General features: G+C 34.5%; 1 protein-coding gene and 1 long non-coding RNA gene across 2 annotated transcripts in view; one reads left to right on the top strand and one right to left on the bottom strand.

The window, feature by feature from the left end:
* Positions 1-18,828, bottom strand: part of LOC123868994 — a 42,410-nt gene extending 23,582 nt beyond the window's left edge. Inside the window, exon 1 of the mRNA XM_045911714.1 lies at positions 18,786-18,828. The gene's annotated coding sequence lies outside the window, so the exon portion shown is untranslated. The remainder of the gene's footprint in view (positions 1-18,785) is intronic.
* LOC123869006 lies at positions 773-14,862 on the top strand. The gene is made up of 3 exons (XR_006796793.1): positions 773-783; positions 4,772-4,773; positions 14,809-14,862. It is a non-coding gene; the product is annotated as an uncharacterized LOC123869006 (long non-coding RNA).
* Positions 18,829-19,236: the final 408 nt, after the last annotated feature.

Here is a 19,236-nt window from a genome sequence, read left to right as displayed (position 1 = left end):
ATCTAGAATGATGCCCGCGACTTCATCCGCGTGGATTTAGGTTCTTAAAAATCCCTTTGGGAACTCTTTAATATTCGGGGATATAAAATAGCATATTGTCCTTCCCCGGGATGTAAGCTAACTCTGTACCAAATTTCATTAAAATCGGTTAAACTGTTCAGCCGTGCAAAGCTAGCAGACAAACAGACACACTTACGCATTTATAATATTAGTATGGATTCATAAATTATTGTTTTGTACGTGTAAGTGGATACTCACATTACATACACATACCTTCTTTCAAAAATGTCTATCAAGACATTAAACAAAATAGAAAAACTATAAGGAAAAACCGCTATCGTAACCTTTTTACACCTTACCACTATCTCCCAACTTAGTTCAAGTCTCGAGTGAAACAGAATATATCTTCATTTAAATTCGGTTTCACTTAACAGTTGTGTTAACTCGAACCTAATTGAGATAAATGTTCCGTAGGACACTGTATCGAATATCGAAAGTGAAATTAAAAGGGAACAAAAATACCTCGAGAAAGTGAAAGCAAAAAGTTTATCACAACCTTTGACTTTGATGTCGGAGGAATCTACCCTTCTACGGTCACAACCCTAATTCATAGCGGGACGGCTTTTGTTTATTATTTAAATTTTATTTATGACTAAACTATACCCGCGATTTCGTCCACTTGGATTTAGGTAGATTATTTAAAAATCCCGTGGGAACGCTTTTCTGGGTAAAATTTCGCTTATGTCCTTCGTTGGGATGCAAGCTATGTACCTATTACCTTTTGTGAACATTGGTTTAACAGGTAGAATGCTACTTACCTGTGAAATTGTCCATCTCTAGTGGAAATCCTTACAAAAGACCTATCCAACTGAAGATGTCTATTGATTGTAACGATGAGTAACGCAAAAACAAATATGCTGACAAAATATTCCGAGAGTAATACAATATTAATTTTATAGAGAGTTTTATGGATACATCGAGCTAAATTATAGCAGTCAATCTTCCTAATTAAAAATTATCACATGCTAATAAAAACCACGTGCGAACATACCACCGGTTCTCATTCAAATTTCACTTTATATTTCAAGCGAACGGAGAAAAAAGTTTCAGTTGTGTGTGAAATAGTATGCCCACATAGATGCTGTCAAGTAGCACTATAACAAAAGATCATTTGTATGCGTCAATTAGAGGCTGGTGTAGCTTTCCCTTTATATCAAGAAAAAATACTATGCAAGCGAAAGCGAAGCTCGATTCGTCTGAAAAGAGTTATTATTCATTAACTTTTTGTTGATAAGGTTACGAGGTGCGAATGTAACGTGAATTTATTGTGGTAATGTGTTGTATGACATTGAAAGATGCTCAATACTAACAATTAATACAAATTACGTAGCATGGGAACCGTGGGTACTGGGTATAATAATACCTACTTTGATGTTTAATAATTTAATGAAGCAAAAAATATAAATGAGATAATATTTCGTTGTGTTTAAATTTTTGCGATTACAGGACCTAGTCAAACTAAATAATACAAAAATTGTCTCTTATACTTAGTCTCAGAATTTACATCCGCATTGGGTGTAAATTCGGTAAATATATTATAATTATGTCGATTTTCGTATTTTTATATCTTGTCATAATTTTTTAAATATTATAAGTGTACTATCTCGTCCCTAAACATATACATATGTATAAGTATACATATGTTTATATGTCAATCTGTAGATATCGAATTTGTAATAAAAATAATATCATTATGTAGATATTCATTTTTAATTTTGGAATTTTATCTTATTTCATTGAAAGCTTAGTCTTATTTTGATATTGATCTCAATAATACATTGTAGTATACTGGTAGCACTTCTCGTGTGAAATGTTCCTCGCTATGGCATTGAAAGAAAGCTGTCGCGACAGGCTCCGTATGTTCATTGGGAAAGGTAAAGTCCAACTCAAACTATATACCTACCTACTCGTACATTTATATGTACGAGTAGTACCACTAATGAGTTACGACCTTTATAGGTCGTAACTCATTAGTGGCACCTGGCGCCCAAAAAATACCCGAGTACCTACGGAACCCTCGGCGCGCGAGTCTGACTCGCACTTGGCCGGTTCTTATTAAACCCCTTTAGTATCTACATGCCATCGGATCGGAACGCTAAATCGCTTGGCGACACACCTTGGGTAACTAGCCACGACCGAAGTCTCCCACCAGACCAGACCAGAAATTTAGACATCATAAATTTCCAAACCCCTGCCGGGAATCGAACCCGAGACCTCCCTCTAATAAGAGCACAGCGCTTACCAGCGAAGCCCGTCAAAACAGGTGAAGAAAGTGTCGATCAATAAAAACTAACTTTTGGGACATTATTGTTAGTGCAACAACCGCATTAGAGACTTAACTCTGATAACGTTACATTGCATTTGGGTAGATAAGATACTATCTTTATTCCAGTCATTGACAAGAAAAATCTGGGTTAGAATGAATAACAAGTCTAACTTGTATCTGCTACAATGGCAGGTCAAAGACCACAAAAAGTAAACATTTTTAGGACGGTCAACAAGTTTATCTCACTATATACCTAGTAAGTATAAAACAATTGTCTAACTGTTTGACAGCACTATATAACTCTCAACAAAACCGGCCAAGTGCGAGTCTAAAGCAAATCTTAAAGCGACAGATGCTTTTTATAGCGGAAAATCAAAAGTACCCACGTACTGTCAGTTTGTCCTTCAATCACATCGCAACAGAGCATTGGATCAACGTGATTTTTCGCATGGGTATAGTTAAGAACCTGAAGAGTGACATAGGCTCATTTTTATCCCAAAAAATCTGACAAAAACTTATTTTTTATACCCTATATCCACGCGGACAAAATCACGGGCATTAGCTAGTCACACTAATATTATAAAGGAGAAAGTTTGTATGTGTGTGTGTGTATGTTTGTTACTCCTTCACGCAAAAACTACTGGACGGATTTGGCTGAAATTTAGAATGGAGATAGATTATACCCTGGATTAGCACATAGGCAACTTTTTATCCCGGAAAATCAAAGAGTTCCCACGGGATTTTTAAAAAACCTTCATCCACGCGAACGAAGTCGCGGGCATCAGCTAGTAAGTACATAAATTTATAGAAAGGTGTGGAAAATCTCCGTCCCCATAGAGTGCTCGTATCGATTTAACACTAGATGGGTCAAGGCTGCGTAGGTACTCGTACCTACTATAAGCAGACATAAATTAGGTCAGCGGGGAAACTGCCCAGTGGCCTGTTTCATTCAAAGTTGTGTTCCATGGCATAATATATTCAGAGCTATTTCCATCAAGGCTTAATTGAGTTGGTACTTACCTACTTGATTAATTATTATTTTTCACGCATAGTTATTAAAAAAATAGTATATTTTGAATGACTTAATACGAACGTGCGTTTGTCTGTTTATCGTTCATTTAACCGATTATGACGAAATTTTCTTAAACCGATTTTCTTGGATTATGGCTAAGAACACTCTCGATCAAGCCACGTTTCAAATTAAAAAAAAAACTCTTTTAAAATCAGTTCATTAGTTTAGGAGCTACGATGCCAAAGACAGATACACACCTCAAACTTATAACACCCCTCTTTTTGGGTCGGGGGTTAAAAAGAAATAATAACAAAAAGATTGAAGAATTTTACAAATTTTGATTCGTTTTGAAACCGACTTCTTACATTCTACTCCATTTGTCATGAGACTGACAACAGAACCTACTGCAATTGAGTGGTTGCCTGTTTTAGAAATCTTGTCCGTCTTTTTACACCTTTCGGTCAATCGCATTCGCCGCAGGGGATTTGTTCAACTTCAAGCAGTCCGCTTAATTTGAGATTCATTGAATCTGTTACTCTACCAAGTAAGCCGACAACGTTATTTGAAGACCTAATTGAATGAGACTTTGGACTAGGAACTAACTGGAAGAATAGCTAACCATAAACCGATCAGTTTATGGTTAGCTATTCTTCTAAAACTTTATTTTTTATTTTTTAGGACTGCTGACTGTAGAGTGCTGAGTAGGTACTAATTACTATTACCTATATTTTGTGTGCATCTTCGAATCCCACCTGTTGGAATAATTGTATTACTAATTGATCCAAGTACAAACTGTACACTAGGAATAAATAGACAAAAAATCTGCATAGAAGCATGAGAATAGCAGAGTATTGAAAGGTTTAATTTTTATGCGTCACTTTACTGACAATAATTGCAATCAGTGAAATAGTTCAGTATCATAAATTATTTCATTGAGATAGACTAAAACTTGGTCTTTGAGAGTGCAGGTTTTTATTAAAATTTTAACGTCTTTAGGTAAACAAAGTATGCATGTTTTATCAGACAAAATATTATGATATTAGCATGATTTATTAGGTCTGGCTAGTCGTCTGTTTTTGTTGGTATCAATTTATATAGTATTCTATTAACATATTCTATTAACACCAATATAATGCCTTGTCGCGTCTGGCACAACTTTCTCTGACTCCGGTTACCCGAATGCGTAAGTTCTTATGATGGATTATCGCTTTTCTCAGTTACGTTAGTTTGAACAATAAGCACAGTGTCTCTTTTAAATCTGTTTTATCGGGATACTAGCCGATGCTCGCGACTTCACCCGCGTGGATGTAGGTTTTTAGAAATCCCGTGGGAACTCTTTAATTTTCCGGGATAAAAGAAACCTATGTGCTAATCCAGGATACAATCTATCTCTATTATTTCAGCCAAATCCGTCTAGTAGTTTTTGCGTGAAGGAGTAACAAACATACACACACACACACACACATACACACAAACTTTCGCCTTTATAATATTATTAGTGTGATAGTCTGATGTGATTCTTTCACACAGTAAATACACTGATCGAAAAAATATCCGTAGGATTGTTCATAATGATATTTATGCTTTATCATACTTTTTAAACGGCAAAGCTTAAAAGTTTAGTTTTAAGCTTTGTTTTATTTAAAACTATCTATTGAGAAAATGAGAAGATTTTTATTAGTGGTCTTGTAATCTAAAAGAAAACGAAGTTATTATAAATTAATTAAAGTCGAATGAAGACCAGAATTAGTTAAAGATTTAAAAGAAAATGAACTGAATCTATTGTTACAATCTCTAAACAAAACTAAATTGACTAGTATAAATCTAAATTGCTATACTTTTTCGCAGAAAACATTATCAAAGGGATAGCAAACATAACAGCTTGTCATTTTAGTTTAGAGTTTATTACAACAAACTCAGCTACAACAATTATTATATCTTTAAAAAAGTTATATCAACGCAGGACAGTATAAATCATCTCACACGGGTAATAAATAACACTGATCAAGAATTTATTAAAAAGTCACACATACCTAAGCAGCCTGTGAACCATATAATTAGTAACATTAATAACCTTAAGGAGAAAGCCTCACAAAAAATCGTGCGGGACGCTCCAGCTATCGGTCCGGACAACCGGAGATGCGTTTCTCCTATTAACGTAACGATTAAACAGCTATTAACCGAATGCCGACGTATGGCCGCCGTGTTTCCTGTTTACTTGACTGATGGCTTGTTCGCAGTTGTTGATTTTACCCAATTACACGTAATTCAATTTGCTTTAGCGCGGTTTTTATCACTGTCATAGAAACTGCGCTTCGTTTTGCTCCACATGCTCGGCGTGATTTAAAGCTGCATTTACCTATACGTCATATTGTGTGCTCGTTTTTACTTCGTTGACTTACTTTTGTAATTTACTAGCTAGGGCTAACTTGTATTTGAATAAAAAAAAGCTGATGCCCGCAACTACCTATTTTTGGGTAAGGTCTGACGAAATCACAAACACAATCTTTATGATAAATTATTATACTTTTATTTAATATTTAAATTTATTAACTTTTACATTTGTGTCAAATAAATGTTGTTCCTCTTACGTTAGTATATTTCCGAATGTCGTCGTTTTAAAACCACTCTTACAGGTAACCTCTCCACGTTTATTAGCCACTCCCCTTTTTATCTTATCGTTATCGGCCAATCCAAATTGTACAATGAATAAACTTAGTGACTAATATACAAATCATCAAGCTCGTTTAACAAATCATCTAAGTAATAAAGATGTTTTCATCTTATATATTGATTACAAATATTATCCTTTATTATGCTACAATTCATCAACTAAAAACTATAAGAATTTTATATACAGTACGTTTATCGATCAGATGTTGAACAACTTCAGCCAATCAATGACGCCTTCTAATATGATGTTATGATTTGTTATGATTTGAGTGGCGCCAACTATCTAATCAGTAACTTCTATACGTTTATAGATAATTAAGATGGGCCAAGCTTACAGCTCGGCCATCCTGTTTTAAGCGAGTCTCATCACTTTTAAAAAAAAAATTAAAACTTAAGTAACATGTAAACTTCACAACCAAAATGACAAAGACTTAGTTCAACAAAACAAAAAAAAATTAAGATGGTAATTAATTAAATTAATATTCTTGCTAACCTTAACTAGAAGGAATATACAGTTTTATTGATACATTGGTATTGATTATGATTGCAACTTAATTTTAGAGCACTCGCAGCAACCCTTTCCATCCGATATAATTAGAAAATAGCAGATAAACTCAATTCAATTCCAAACTATTTACCCTCGCAACTTTACCTGCCAGTCTACAGTAGCACTCAAATTTAGCCTTTAATCTAAAATTCATTTTTCTGTTCTCTTCCGCTAATATTAAAATAAAAAGATGCAGACACTCTAAATTTATAAATAATTTTTCAAAAATCATAAAGATATCAAAAATTGCGAGACCAGTAGCAACTAAAGGAGGCCTCCATTTAATCAAAGAAGGTAGGTACATGCATAAAGTCCGAAGTATCAATTATAACTCACAAGCCAATATTTTACAGGAACACTCAATAGAGATTTGGGGATGAGCATGTAAAACTAATTACTAAAAACTACTTTAAAGGGTTTCAAGTATCTCAAAATAAATTGTTAAAAGTTCTGTTCCAACTAGACTCTCCTTCCCACTAAAGAATTATATAAGAAAACTGATGAACTATATTATATAAGTCAATTATACAAATTCAAAATATGTCTATTTGTTAGGAAAATACTATTAAAGTCCGTACATACACGCATCACTTTAAAGCTAAATCTCATAAATATGGTACACAAAACGAACATACCTATTATGCTACAATTACATAAAGCTAGGACTAATTATGGTATGTAAACTACCTAGCTCTACTACATAATGTACTTGCCGAAACTCATACTGGAGGAAAAATCTTTTACAAAGTTTAAAGTTTAATCAAACAGTGTCAAACACCATAGATATCTTAGCTAGATGTAGGTATAGTTTGTTAACGAATATAACGTGTTTTGACTTTTTATATTATTGTATAGTCACCATACCTTTAAAGATTATGTTTTCTTTCTATATTTATATTTAGAATCGGGAGCGATTCTTAATATGAATATGTGTAAGTGAACTTCTTGTCCTTTTGATAAAATAAACTCTCTAAACTTAAAGTTAATCGCCGCCAGTTCTCGATTTAAATCACAAAACATTTTCATACACTTTCAACGCAATAGTTTTACGCACATATTTTCTTCTTCCCTTCTTATTGGAAAATCGCGGATTCCGAGCCTTGGCGCGTCTCTCTTCTACCGGGATACATATATGATTGTCCTTATTTCCCTCCAGATCCAAATTTTTAATGACCCTTATCCTAGGGTCTTTTCCCTCCAGATCCAAATTTTTAATGACCCTTATCCTAGGGTCCACCTCCTTCCTCCTATAGGACTTTTTGTCCATAGCCCGTAACCTCGGGGCTTTTCCATCCTTTCCTTCCTTGGGACTTTGTGTCCCTGACCCATACCTAGTTTTGGGTCATCCTTTCCCTCATTTGTTCATTTCCAACATCCTTGGATCCTGCAAACATAAAACACTTTGAGTAGACCGTTCATTTAATTTTGTTTCATAAGCATCCATCATAATACAATCCGACCTAAGAGAAGTAATTTTACTTGGTAACCTAGAAAACCTATTATCATTATTATAATTTAGTTTTCTCCAGTTCCGTACCCCTCGAAGGGTGCCTACGAGACCCTATTTTCTAAACCTCTGCTCTCCGTCCGTCTGTCCGTCTGCACGTGCGTCACGGCCCGAACCGCGAACGGCGTATCGTGAACCGTGATAGATAGAGAGTTGAAAGGAACGTGATTACGGATGTATGAAAATCCTATGCCTGGTTGCTTCCAATTCAAACTTTTTCTTTTAATGCAGATTACGCTTCCCATATTTCTTACAATTACCTATTGTTTTTTTTTTCTAGCAAAATCCACATTCTGAAGTACTAATGGACAATGTTAAACAAACGCCAGGGTACAGTAGTTGCGTCACTTGTGCCTCTTAACCATATAATATCTACATGCAAAAAGAATCTTTGATTTATAATTTCACATGATACTTATATATTTTATTTTAGCCATAATATGCACCATATGGCGTACTTTGTCGTTTCGAGTAACATAAGCAGAACTACCAAATTCGACCCTGGGAACGACACAGTCGCGACTCGCCGCCGAATGATACCTATTAGTTTATCATTAATTCCTTTTCATAGAGAAAAGCGATATCAACATAATAGCAGGAAAAAAATGAAATAAATATTCCGTTCGATACATCTCTATTCTCTACGACATCAAAATCTCTATCACAAGCTGATCGATCATAAAGATTAGAAGAAAGTAGGTACCTTATACATTATTTTATATGTTAACCGTAATGACCCGCATCTGTTCGATTTCCCTTTATTCGTTTCGTAAAAGATTCATCCTCGTACGTCCATCATCATCATCATCGTCATTTACATCGTCATCATCATAAGGTCACTGTTGAACATAAACCTTCCCTAGTAAGCACCACACGTACTGTCCTCAGCCTTCCTCATTCAACCCCTGGTTCCTATTGATACAAACCACTAAACCCCCCCCCATCAAATGTGTACCTATCTACATCCATCCATCATACCCAAATGCCGTGCTGGTTGATGTGATGAGCGACAAAGTGTTAACCTCTTCAATACGTCATGGAACTGTAGGAATAGCCATGGAAGACCTCCAAACCGAACGTTGATATTTTGTGTAAGTGGTCCCACGAGTTAAAAAAAATATTCTTGTCCATAAAGGAACAAGCCACGATATAGATTCTTCTATCGGAACTTAAATATTCCAATCACTGCATGTATTCCAACTAATCAGTTTGCTACTGTATATTTGAAGTTGATAATAAATAAAAATGTTAGCTTAATTAAATTCCTATGATAATTCGATTTTTGGTGCATCAACCAGCTTCACCTATTATGTAAAATTAAATATATATATTTTTTTTTAAATTACCGGCTGTACATTTTAAACTAACCTAAGCAAAATATACTTTCTTACTAATAACTTAATCTTAAAAATTTTCAAGAGGATCCTTCCGCCTCAAATTAACTCAATGATAAAAATGAACAGGAAACTTTAAATGTTGTAAAATCCAGCCAATGCTTCGTACCTTGCCTTATTAATCCAATAGGTACTTCTTTGGATTTTGTCAAAACAAAATACTTTTACTTGTTGAGTGTATAATAAATAAATAATGTAATAAATCAATTACCTGTTAAAGCTAATAACTTTTACAGAAAGCGAACCTCATGATATCTCTTATGAGTTTTAAGCGTAAAATTACCACGCCGAAAACAAAACATGAGCTGACAGTACTCTTATTTGATATACGTAATCCAGTAATACTATATCTATCTACATAATTCGTAAATATGTATGTATAGTTTGTAAGTTACTATTTCACTTTATGCTGTTTCAATGCTTTAAGTTATTATTTTTATCTTTGTCTCATTTTTTTAGTTTAGCCTCATTCTATTTTTAAACTTACTATTTCGCTATAATATTTACAAGTAACCTCATCGAAGACTACACGGTCTTCTGATAACCCAACAAGCATTTATCCAACAGCTATCGCTTTCACCCGAACGGAGGTTCCCTGAAATATACTGAGATAACAATACCTAGTCGACACATGGATGTACAAGAGCGGCAACAAGCTATGACCTCCTCTAGTCATAACTATATCTTTATGATTGTAACATTTCAAACAGTGAAAGTATGTATAAACGATTTCGTCCATAGGACATGCGCTCTAAAGAATGTTAATATAATTATCAGCAACTAAAAGCTTGAAGAAACTAATAGGTACAACTTGTCTTTGAAGTATGAAAATATGCACATTTATCAAGTATACCAGTCCATCAAACATTAAAGTACGCATTTATAAAATGATAACTCACTTATTAATCAAGATAACTACCTGTTTATCAAACCTACCCTACCAAATATAAATAACTACTCACCAAATGTAATACTTTATAACTTAAGTAAAAATATGAAACAAATGTGCATCAACCACATACATACACTCTTCAAATTCATCCATTTATCAAAATGTTATATAACATAACCATTCACCAAATCCATTATATACTTAGTTCATTAAATCGTTTAGTCAAACTTTACTCCACTTGCCACGATTGCAAATTTTCCAAAATAATCAGCCGCAAACATTGCAGCTCATCTCACTTGATAATGCATCCCTCCCTCAGAAAAACAGGCATTAGGAATGTCTTTCCAAGACGCGCGAGAGACAGCCACCGTGGCTTTTCGCGAGATTTAATCCAAATTGAACTAATGCCTAAATAAATGATTTAATTAGAGGGCGATTGCTTTTGCAACCTCTAACCGTCCAATCAAACACCGAAAGTATTCAATAATCCGAGACGTAAATAAAAACCCGTCAGAACACCGTATTTATAAAAACAGAGACAAGAAAAAGATTCCTCCTCGCAATAGATCGCGTGACATCCAACAAGTGAATTATCGACTTTATTACACAACTTATCCTCAACATGTTTTACATCATTTCCTACAATTGAAATCTTTCTATTTTAAATACCCTAACTACAACTTCATAATCCAACCAAAAATCAAACTAGATTTATCCCTCGGTCCCACATCTTTAATGCTTTTTTTTTCTGTTTGGGTAACTAAAACAAAAAAAAATATATACTCATGTTATAAAACGTTGTCAAAGCTTTCCTGAACGCGCTAAATAAGCAAAAACATAAAATCAGGCGAAATGCCAGACCAGCCGAAAACCCTTCAATGCTTAATCATCCTAAAAAAAAAATTATGATCAATATTCATATTATTATCATGAGATACTACCGGCGCTCCTAAGCGAAATTTATAAGGCACCGCATTTCGATTTTATCAAATAGACTGATCAATTTCGAGAGCACAACAAACGTGGTTTCCTGAGAGTTTTGTTAACTAAATGCATATCGAAACTGAACTATCGCGAAGCGAGTCAAGCGAGCGTGAATTTTTTTTAAAATATATTTCTGGGATAATGTCATGCCACAAACGCGAGCGTAGTGCAAAGATATTTGCCTAAAATTTCTTGCGTACAACAAAGAAAATAGTATTTTGGTAGTAGGTACTTATTATCGCGCCCTGCCCTAAGGGCAGTACTGTAGGTATATTACCATTAAAAAAAAACTTACTCTAATTTTAATAGAACATTTGCCAGGAATTTAACCCGCCAAGCGATGTTATTCCAATAAAAACAAAATCATATTGCATTTAAATGCGGCAGTACACAGTTAATTGCGTGAATACAGGTAAAAAAAAAAACCCCGCTGCCCATATACTATACCTACCTACTACTCGTAGTACTCAAATTATTGTGCCAGTATTAAAAGTAAATTAGCTGTTATCTAGCGTGGTAGACTACGGCCTAAACCCTTCTCATTCTGTGAGGAGACACTTGTTGCTCAGTAGTGGGCCGGCCATGGGTTGTTCATGGTGAGCTGTTATCAGCAAAGTTATGTTTGAAACTCAAACATTACGCGTTTCAAGTGGTAAAAATAGATAAATGAAAACATTTCTCCTCACTTTTGTAAAAAAAAACACTTATTTATGCACCCCGTATTTAAAACTATCTGACTACCTACCTACCATAATTTTAAATTTAGTTAAAGAATAACCAGATAAGATAAACCTACTTTTACACCCATTTTAGGATTTATATTTCTCAAAATGCTCAATTTATTAACCCTGGTCACTATTACTTTATTACAACGGATCACCTTCATTTTTATCAATTAACATTTTATATCCCCAATCACTCAGTAACCATTACAAGTAGAGGCGGATTATTTCACTGGCAGGCGTAAAACGAAAAGCTATTTCATGTAACTTTTTCTACCTTATCCCAAAGCGGTTTACAAAAAATAATAATTTCACAAAACAACATTCAAGATGCCCAATGAGTGCTGTGTGATAATATCGCGTCACTGTGTGCTAGAAAAAGGAAAACATCTATCTATACAATGAATGCAGCAAACGATTGAACCTAAATCCAGAAATTCACCTTCCGTAAAACAAAACCACTAGGTATGTGAAAATAAATCCCTATCGTAACTCTTAACCAAACTAATTCGGCACACGATTACAAGTGTGAAGATTGAAATACCACGTTCCGTGAGATATTCACCTGTGAAATCATTTAATGAGAAATAAAACCCCGGCAGGACATAGTAGATACATCCTGAAAACTATTTAAAAGTAACAATAACGCCCATCATTAAGTAAACCACACTTTTTATATTGTTTAACACTATGTTCACTATCTATTCCATTGTACCCACGATACAGGATAACCTAGTGCGGGTACCACCAGAAACAGGAAAATTGTACAAGACTGTATTTTGTAAATAAACATTTTTCATTTTTCATTGTAAAATAAGCCTTCTAAATACCTCAATGTTATTTAAACCACAATTTGAAGGTCGATCGCATTTGTATAACCAATATACAAGATGAATTATAAACATGTGGGTAATTCTAGGTATCATAACGTTATATAATTTCCATTCCAACTCGGAGCAAAGCTTTTTAACAAAATGATAACTAAATGTAGAACAAACAAAACGAAAACCCACACAAATAAAAATAAAAAAAAAAATTACCATTAATAGCTATCAATAAAAATAAAATCATGGAAAGATCCTACCCGTTTATCCAGAAATCCTTTGATGCCATGACTAGGTACTTTGATATATTGAGGCCCAAATATTGGCCTTGTGCTCCAAAATGTCTGTGGTCTACTAGACCTCCACTTCTTTCTCGTTCCTCTGTATATTTCCACTTGTTTCTCTGAGTCGTGAGCGTGACAAGAAAATATTATATTTTCTTGATGTCCCTCTTCTGACCTTTTGGGTAAGGTCTGACGAAATCACAAACACAATCTTTATGATAAATTATTATACTTTTATTTAATATTTAAATTTATTAACTTTTACATTTGTGTCAAATAAATGTTGTTCCTCTTACGTTAGTATATTTCCGAATGTCGTCGTTTTAAAACCACTCTTACAGGTAACCTCTCCACGTTTATTAGCCACTCCCCTTTTTATCTTATCGTTATCGGCCAATCCAAATTGTACAATGAATAAACTTAGTGACTAATATACAAATCATCAAGCTCGTTTAACAAATCATCTAAGTAATAAAGATGTTTTCATCTTATATATTGATTACAAATATTATCCTTTATTATGCTACAATTCATCAACTAAAAACTATAAGAATTTTATATACAGTACGTTTATCGATCAGATGTTGAACAACTTCAGCCAATCAATGACGCCTTCTAATATGATGTTATGATTTGTTATGATTTGAGTGGCGCCAACTATCTAATCAGTAACTTCTATACGTTTATAGATAATTAAGATGGGCCAAGCTTACACTATGCGCGGATTTAGGTTTTTGAAAATTGCACGGAAACTCATTGGTTTCCCGGAATAAAAAGTAGCCACTGTCATTCTTTAGATTTTTAACTGTGTCTGATTGATAGAACTATCAGGGACTAGCTGATGCTCGCAACTTCATCCGCGTGTTAAGACTTCTTCAAAATCCTGTGGGATTTTTTTCTTCCTCTGGCTTTGGAATTCTTTGATTTCTGTGATAAAAAGTATCTTATATCCGTCCCCAGGATACAGAAGATTGATTGATGATGATTGATGTTTCAACCGATTTGACCAGTTTCGCCTACCTCCTGCGAAAAAACTAATCACAATCATTAGAATAACATACTTCAAGACTCATGTTATCTAACTTAATCAAAAATATTGTTTAAGTCACTAAACGTAAATATGCCGTACATGAAGTTTTCGACCATTTTTGTAGTATAATTGCCCAAACAAATTGTTGATTAGTTCTTAATTCAATAATTATTCTTTCGATTCGAGTTTGATAACCAAGAAATTGGAAACAAAATCAACAATAATCCAAGGCATACAGACTACAGTAATGGTTAAGCAAATAAATTGAAATGTCTTGTCAAATTATTTTGGACATTTATAAATGTCCAAAATAATTTGACAACAAGGCTTACAGAGACAGTATTTAAATTAATACGGCCAATTTTGACGAAATTGATTCAGAGATAGCTCAGAGAATCCCGAGGAAGGGCTTTTTATCCCGGCAAATCAAAAAGTTCTCACAGTTTTTTGAAAAAACGTATATCCACACCGAAAAAGTCGCGGCTATTTGGTAAAGAGATAGTTTGCATCCCGAAAACGGATACATATGGCTACTTTTTATCCCGCAAAATCAAAGAGTTCCCACGGGATTTAAAAAAATTAACTATTATTTATTAATAATGTATTTATATAGCTTTTATATTATGCATTTATTTTCTACACGGGCGTGAGAGTGAAAAGTATATTATTTTAATAAAGTACCTACCATACACTTTGCCTAGGAATAAAATTAATTGACGCTGACTGTACTTTAGAAAGCGGAACTCAAGATTTTTACTCTGAATTCACTGAGCGCTTTCATCGTCAATACCTACTTGAAGATTGACGCATATAAAATATACCACATATAATATTTTATTCTTGAATATACATAAATATTAAGCAGTGTGTACTGAAACATGGCTATTGGCTAGTCACACATATTATAAAATACAGTTATAAAACTTTCTTACATATATTAATTTAGTCAACTGACTTTTACACGCGCAAGTGGTTATACAAGTAAAAGTCAATCAATGTTTTACTAATCGAGGTTAGAGCCTAATTTTTAATTACTACACGAAAAACAAGTGGATGTCAACTTTATAATATTATGTATAAACTGACACAATTTTTTATACGTAGTAAGTAGATAAGTTCTTATAGGTCTGCCAATCCGCACTTTGCCTGCGGGGTAAACTATTGCCAAATCTTTTCTCATTTTAAGAGGAAACCCGTGCTCTGTAGTGAGCCAGTGGTGGGTTGATCATGATGATGATAACTTTTAGTCGTCCTATAAAGATAAACTATAAAGATTTACAATAGTTATATCACACTATACGTTACATATTATACTAACAATATTACGATTAATGAATGCATAACAGTTTAAAACAATACCGACTTACCGACTATGCCATAACGAGGCACGTATTGGGTACGTATACCTTTTATGATAGGTAATACGTGATGTACAAAATCGTAACTTATTATGGTGTTGGTAGGCATAACTTACATTAAATCATTCAATGAGGAGTCAGATTTTAGATTCAATGGCCGTAATATTGACCTAATTATTACGGAATATAATTATTAGCATAGTATCATGTATAGGACATAAAATAATATGGACTGAAAAAGAAACAATATTAATTTTTTGCTAGAAACTATTAAAATGAACCCTACTCGATAATACTTCCTGTACACTTCCTCGTAATAAAAAAACAATTTTCAAAAATATCATGAACAATCCTTATCTCGACATAAATCATTAACATAGAAGTGTTATCAAACCAGTTTATAAAACTATCTTCAATTATATTGTAGGTCAGTGAATTGACTTTTTTTAGATATCGAAAGACACTAGGTCAAGTAATATTAATATTAAAATATTAATTCAGGTGAAAATTTTCAAATGAGGTCGGGTCTGCATCTTTAATGACATTGAAACCTGGTTTATTTGTTAGAAGGTTGTGTGAGATCCGGAAAATGGTAGTTTTGTATTTCATACATTTTCTAGGTATAAATGGAACCTTGCATCGGAAATCGCAGTGTTGGCAGACCCCTCACTAGGTGGGTGACACGAGAGACACGGGGAACGAGTTACAGGGAGCTGGAGCAAATGGCACAGGACCACGACTTGTCGAAGTCTCTACAAAAGACCTATGAGAGCAAACATTATCGTGATTGTCTTTAAACAATAAATAATTTGAAGACAACAACGGTAGTTTGAAGACAACCACGATGATTTCCTAAAAAGTTCTGATGACCAAGTTATTTGTATATACAAAAAAAAGATTGTATTGCTTTTTGATTCACTGACTTAAACTGGGATAGTGTTGTTGGCAGTTTTATCTTTTGCTTGAGGGCCTTTGCTATAATAGTAGAAGCATTCAATACCTGTTTTTCGGTATTAGAAATTCCTTTTTTTCAGGATTCCATACTTCAAGGATGCGAACGGGATTCTTTGTCTATTCTTTATATCCTTTTTTATAATAGTGTAGTTCTTTAAGTTAATATGATATTGCTTTCCATTCTCGCATTAACTGGTAACTAAGTAGACCAAAAGCTCTGATGACATCGTTACTCTATGACGATGCAAAAGGTCTGTCGTCATCATTACGCTACAATAAGGCTACAATGCAAAATGTGCTGAATGTCAAGCTTACAGCGGTCAATGTCAATGAATATTTACGCAACAATGCGGTTACGAGCGCTGCCTTCAGCGTATAGCGTACTACGAGGTTTGTACTACGAATGGAGGTTAAGCCAAACTTTTAGGTCTCTCGAAGCATGGCATTTAACTTTTCTGAAAGGAGAGCTGTACTCAGTAGTGGACCAGCGATGATGATGAGTTGAGATTTGATTTTGCCATTCAGTTCGTGATCGCATTGTTCTAGAAGTTTGGCACGATATCCTAATTATACGGAAGTAGTAGGGCGGTACCTTGTACGTACCCAGTACCTACCTGGAGCTTTCTGTCACTAGCGTTCCAATAATGAACTATTTCAGAACATTCAGGTATCAACTTTGATTTTCGCTTATCATGTTAATAATCTAACAGCTTATATGAGTTATACCCTTAAAAATTATGGACAGCTATTTCGTATTAATAATTCTTTGAATTGTTTCAATGTGATTCAGTAATTTTTCGTATTTTGTCAATATAAGATGTATTCTATTCTGATGTGTGTGTTCTATTTATATTATGTTTCGTTTATGTTGTTGAGTTTAAGTAGCATGAAATATAAGCAAATAGGTACATATTTTTTTAAATAAATAGACAGGTAATATTCTCAGAGGAAAAACCAAATGAGGGCGAAATTGAGAAAGTTTGATCAAATTATGTAAACACATTCAATAAGATTCACTTCATTAATGCAAGAGCGAGCGTCTGTTTGACCCACTCAACTGACGAGCTGCGCAGTGCGCTGAATGCTCGCGAGAATTTACCATCTTTCCCACCCATGTTCCCGCCATTTTATTTTTTATCAAATGTGAAGAGAAAATTCCATCCTAAAACAATCAGAAAGAAATGATTTTTCCAATAAGTAGTTTTCAAAGAAATCTTAATCCTTTTAGCAACACTGGCCAACCTGCCACTGAAATCCGCCACAAAAATCGGCGATGGGATGGAATTTCCAAAAATCCCGAAGTGCGTACCTACCTAATTCTTTATTTTTGCCCAAAAGCCCGAATACCAATATTCATACACAGGTACTCGTATAACTTGAAAAATGACAGGCTTTCATACAAATTTTCATCCTCTATTTAACCCCCTTGAGATTTGTGAAAAACCTGAAAGTTGAAACACGTGTTTCTTCATTTTAAATTACAAGTCTAAATACCAATTTTCATAGATGCAAAATGACGGACTTTCATGCAAACTTTCATCCCCTATTTGACCCCTTTAGGGATGGAATTTCCACAAATAGTTTTTAGAGAGCGCTTGAGTGGCAAAAAAATCTAAGTGCGTTGATATGTCAGTAGGTACTTGACCTACTTTTAAAAGCCAATGAACCTTATATCTAGAGCCTATCAACATTTTAAATATTTCTTCAATACAAATTAATGACAATGCAATGGGTTTTTAAGTCGACACCAAAAAGGGGTGCAACAGGATGTTGAAAACTTCCACGCAGACAAAGTCACGAGCTTTAACTAACTCATTGAGTGTTCAAAGCAAATCACACAAAATGGTTTTTAATCAACCCCTAGAAATGGGTGTAACTATAAAATACTAAACTCCTCGAAACGAAAACGATGTCTGGTACTAGGTACTCGTAATTGTAAAAGTTCTAATAGTTTCGTCAGGTTTTCTTCTCCGTTCTAGCATGTTCTATGTCACCAGGATCTGTATACTCTAACATTTAAAAATTCAAGCATATTCTGTTTGCATTCTCGCAGGTTCTCCAGATTAACTAGGCTCGGCTATCACCTAGAATAATCTAAACCCATTTTAAATGGGTTATTATCGAGCATGCTTTTTAAAAGCTCCATCATATTATATTTTGCCTGTTTTTTCTTCCTTCTAGCATATTCCAGTAATCAGTCTTCTTCTAAACTCATATGCTAACTATTTAACTAAGCTTATCATCATATTGTAACCAGTAAATAAAAAAGTCGACATACCGTAAAAGCTTCCGAATTCAAACGAGCACACACAATGTCACAGTTCTCACAGATAATGCAATGGTCCCACAGATAAAAATCGAAATCGGATGACACGTGCGGATCACGTTTGGTTTTCGAACGCGACGGTGCGCGCGCGCCGGGCCGAGAGTGACAAGTGGTTACAGCGCAGGTGTCAGGCTCCCTCTAACAAGGTCGGGCCCCCTCTCTACGACCATTTCACCCGGAGAAAGTCTGCCTACATACATACCAAATTTTCGAACTGATTGAGTCGGAATTAAAGGCCGTGTGATGAATGAAGCGAGGGGTCAACGTTGAAGGTTACACAGGTTTAACTTGCTCAATATCCCCGGAGCTCTGGCTATCGGGCTGAATCGTTCAGGATTAATTACTGGAAATGATTTGTGCTTTATATCTGATTGCTGCGAGCGAAAGGAAATAATTCCTTGAA

This window comes from Maniola jurtina, chromosome 10 (assembly GCF_905333055.1).
Source record: "Maniola jurtina chromosome 10, ilManJurt1.1, whole genome shotgun sequence".
Lineage (NCBI taxonomy): Eukaryota > Metazoa > Arthropoda > Insecta > Lepidoptera > Nymphalidae > Maniola > Maniola jurtina.
Note: the sequence above shows the minus strand (reverse complement) of the source record. Positions and strands in the feature narration are given on the sequence as shown.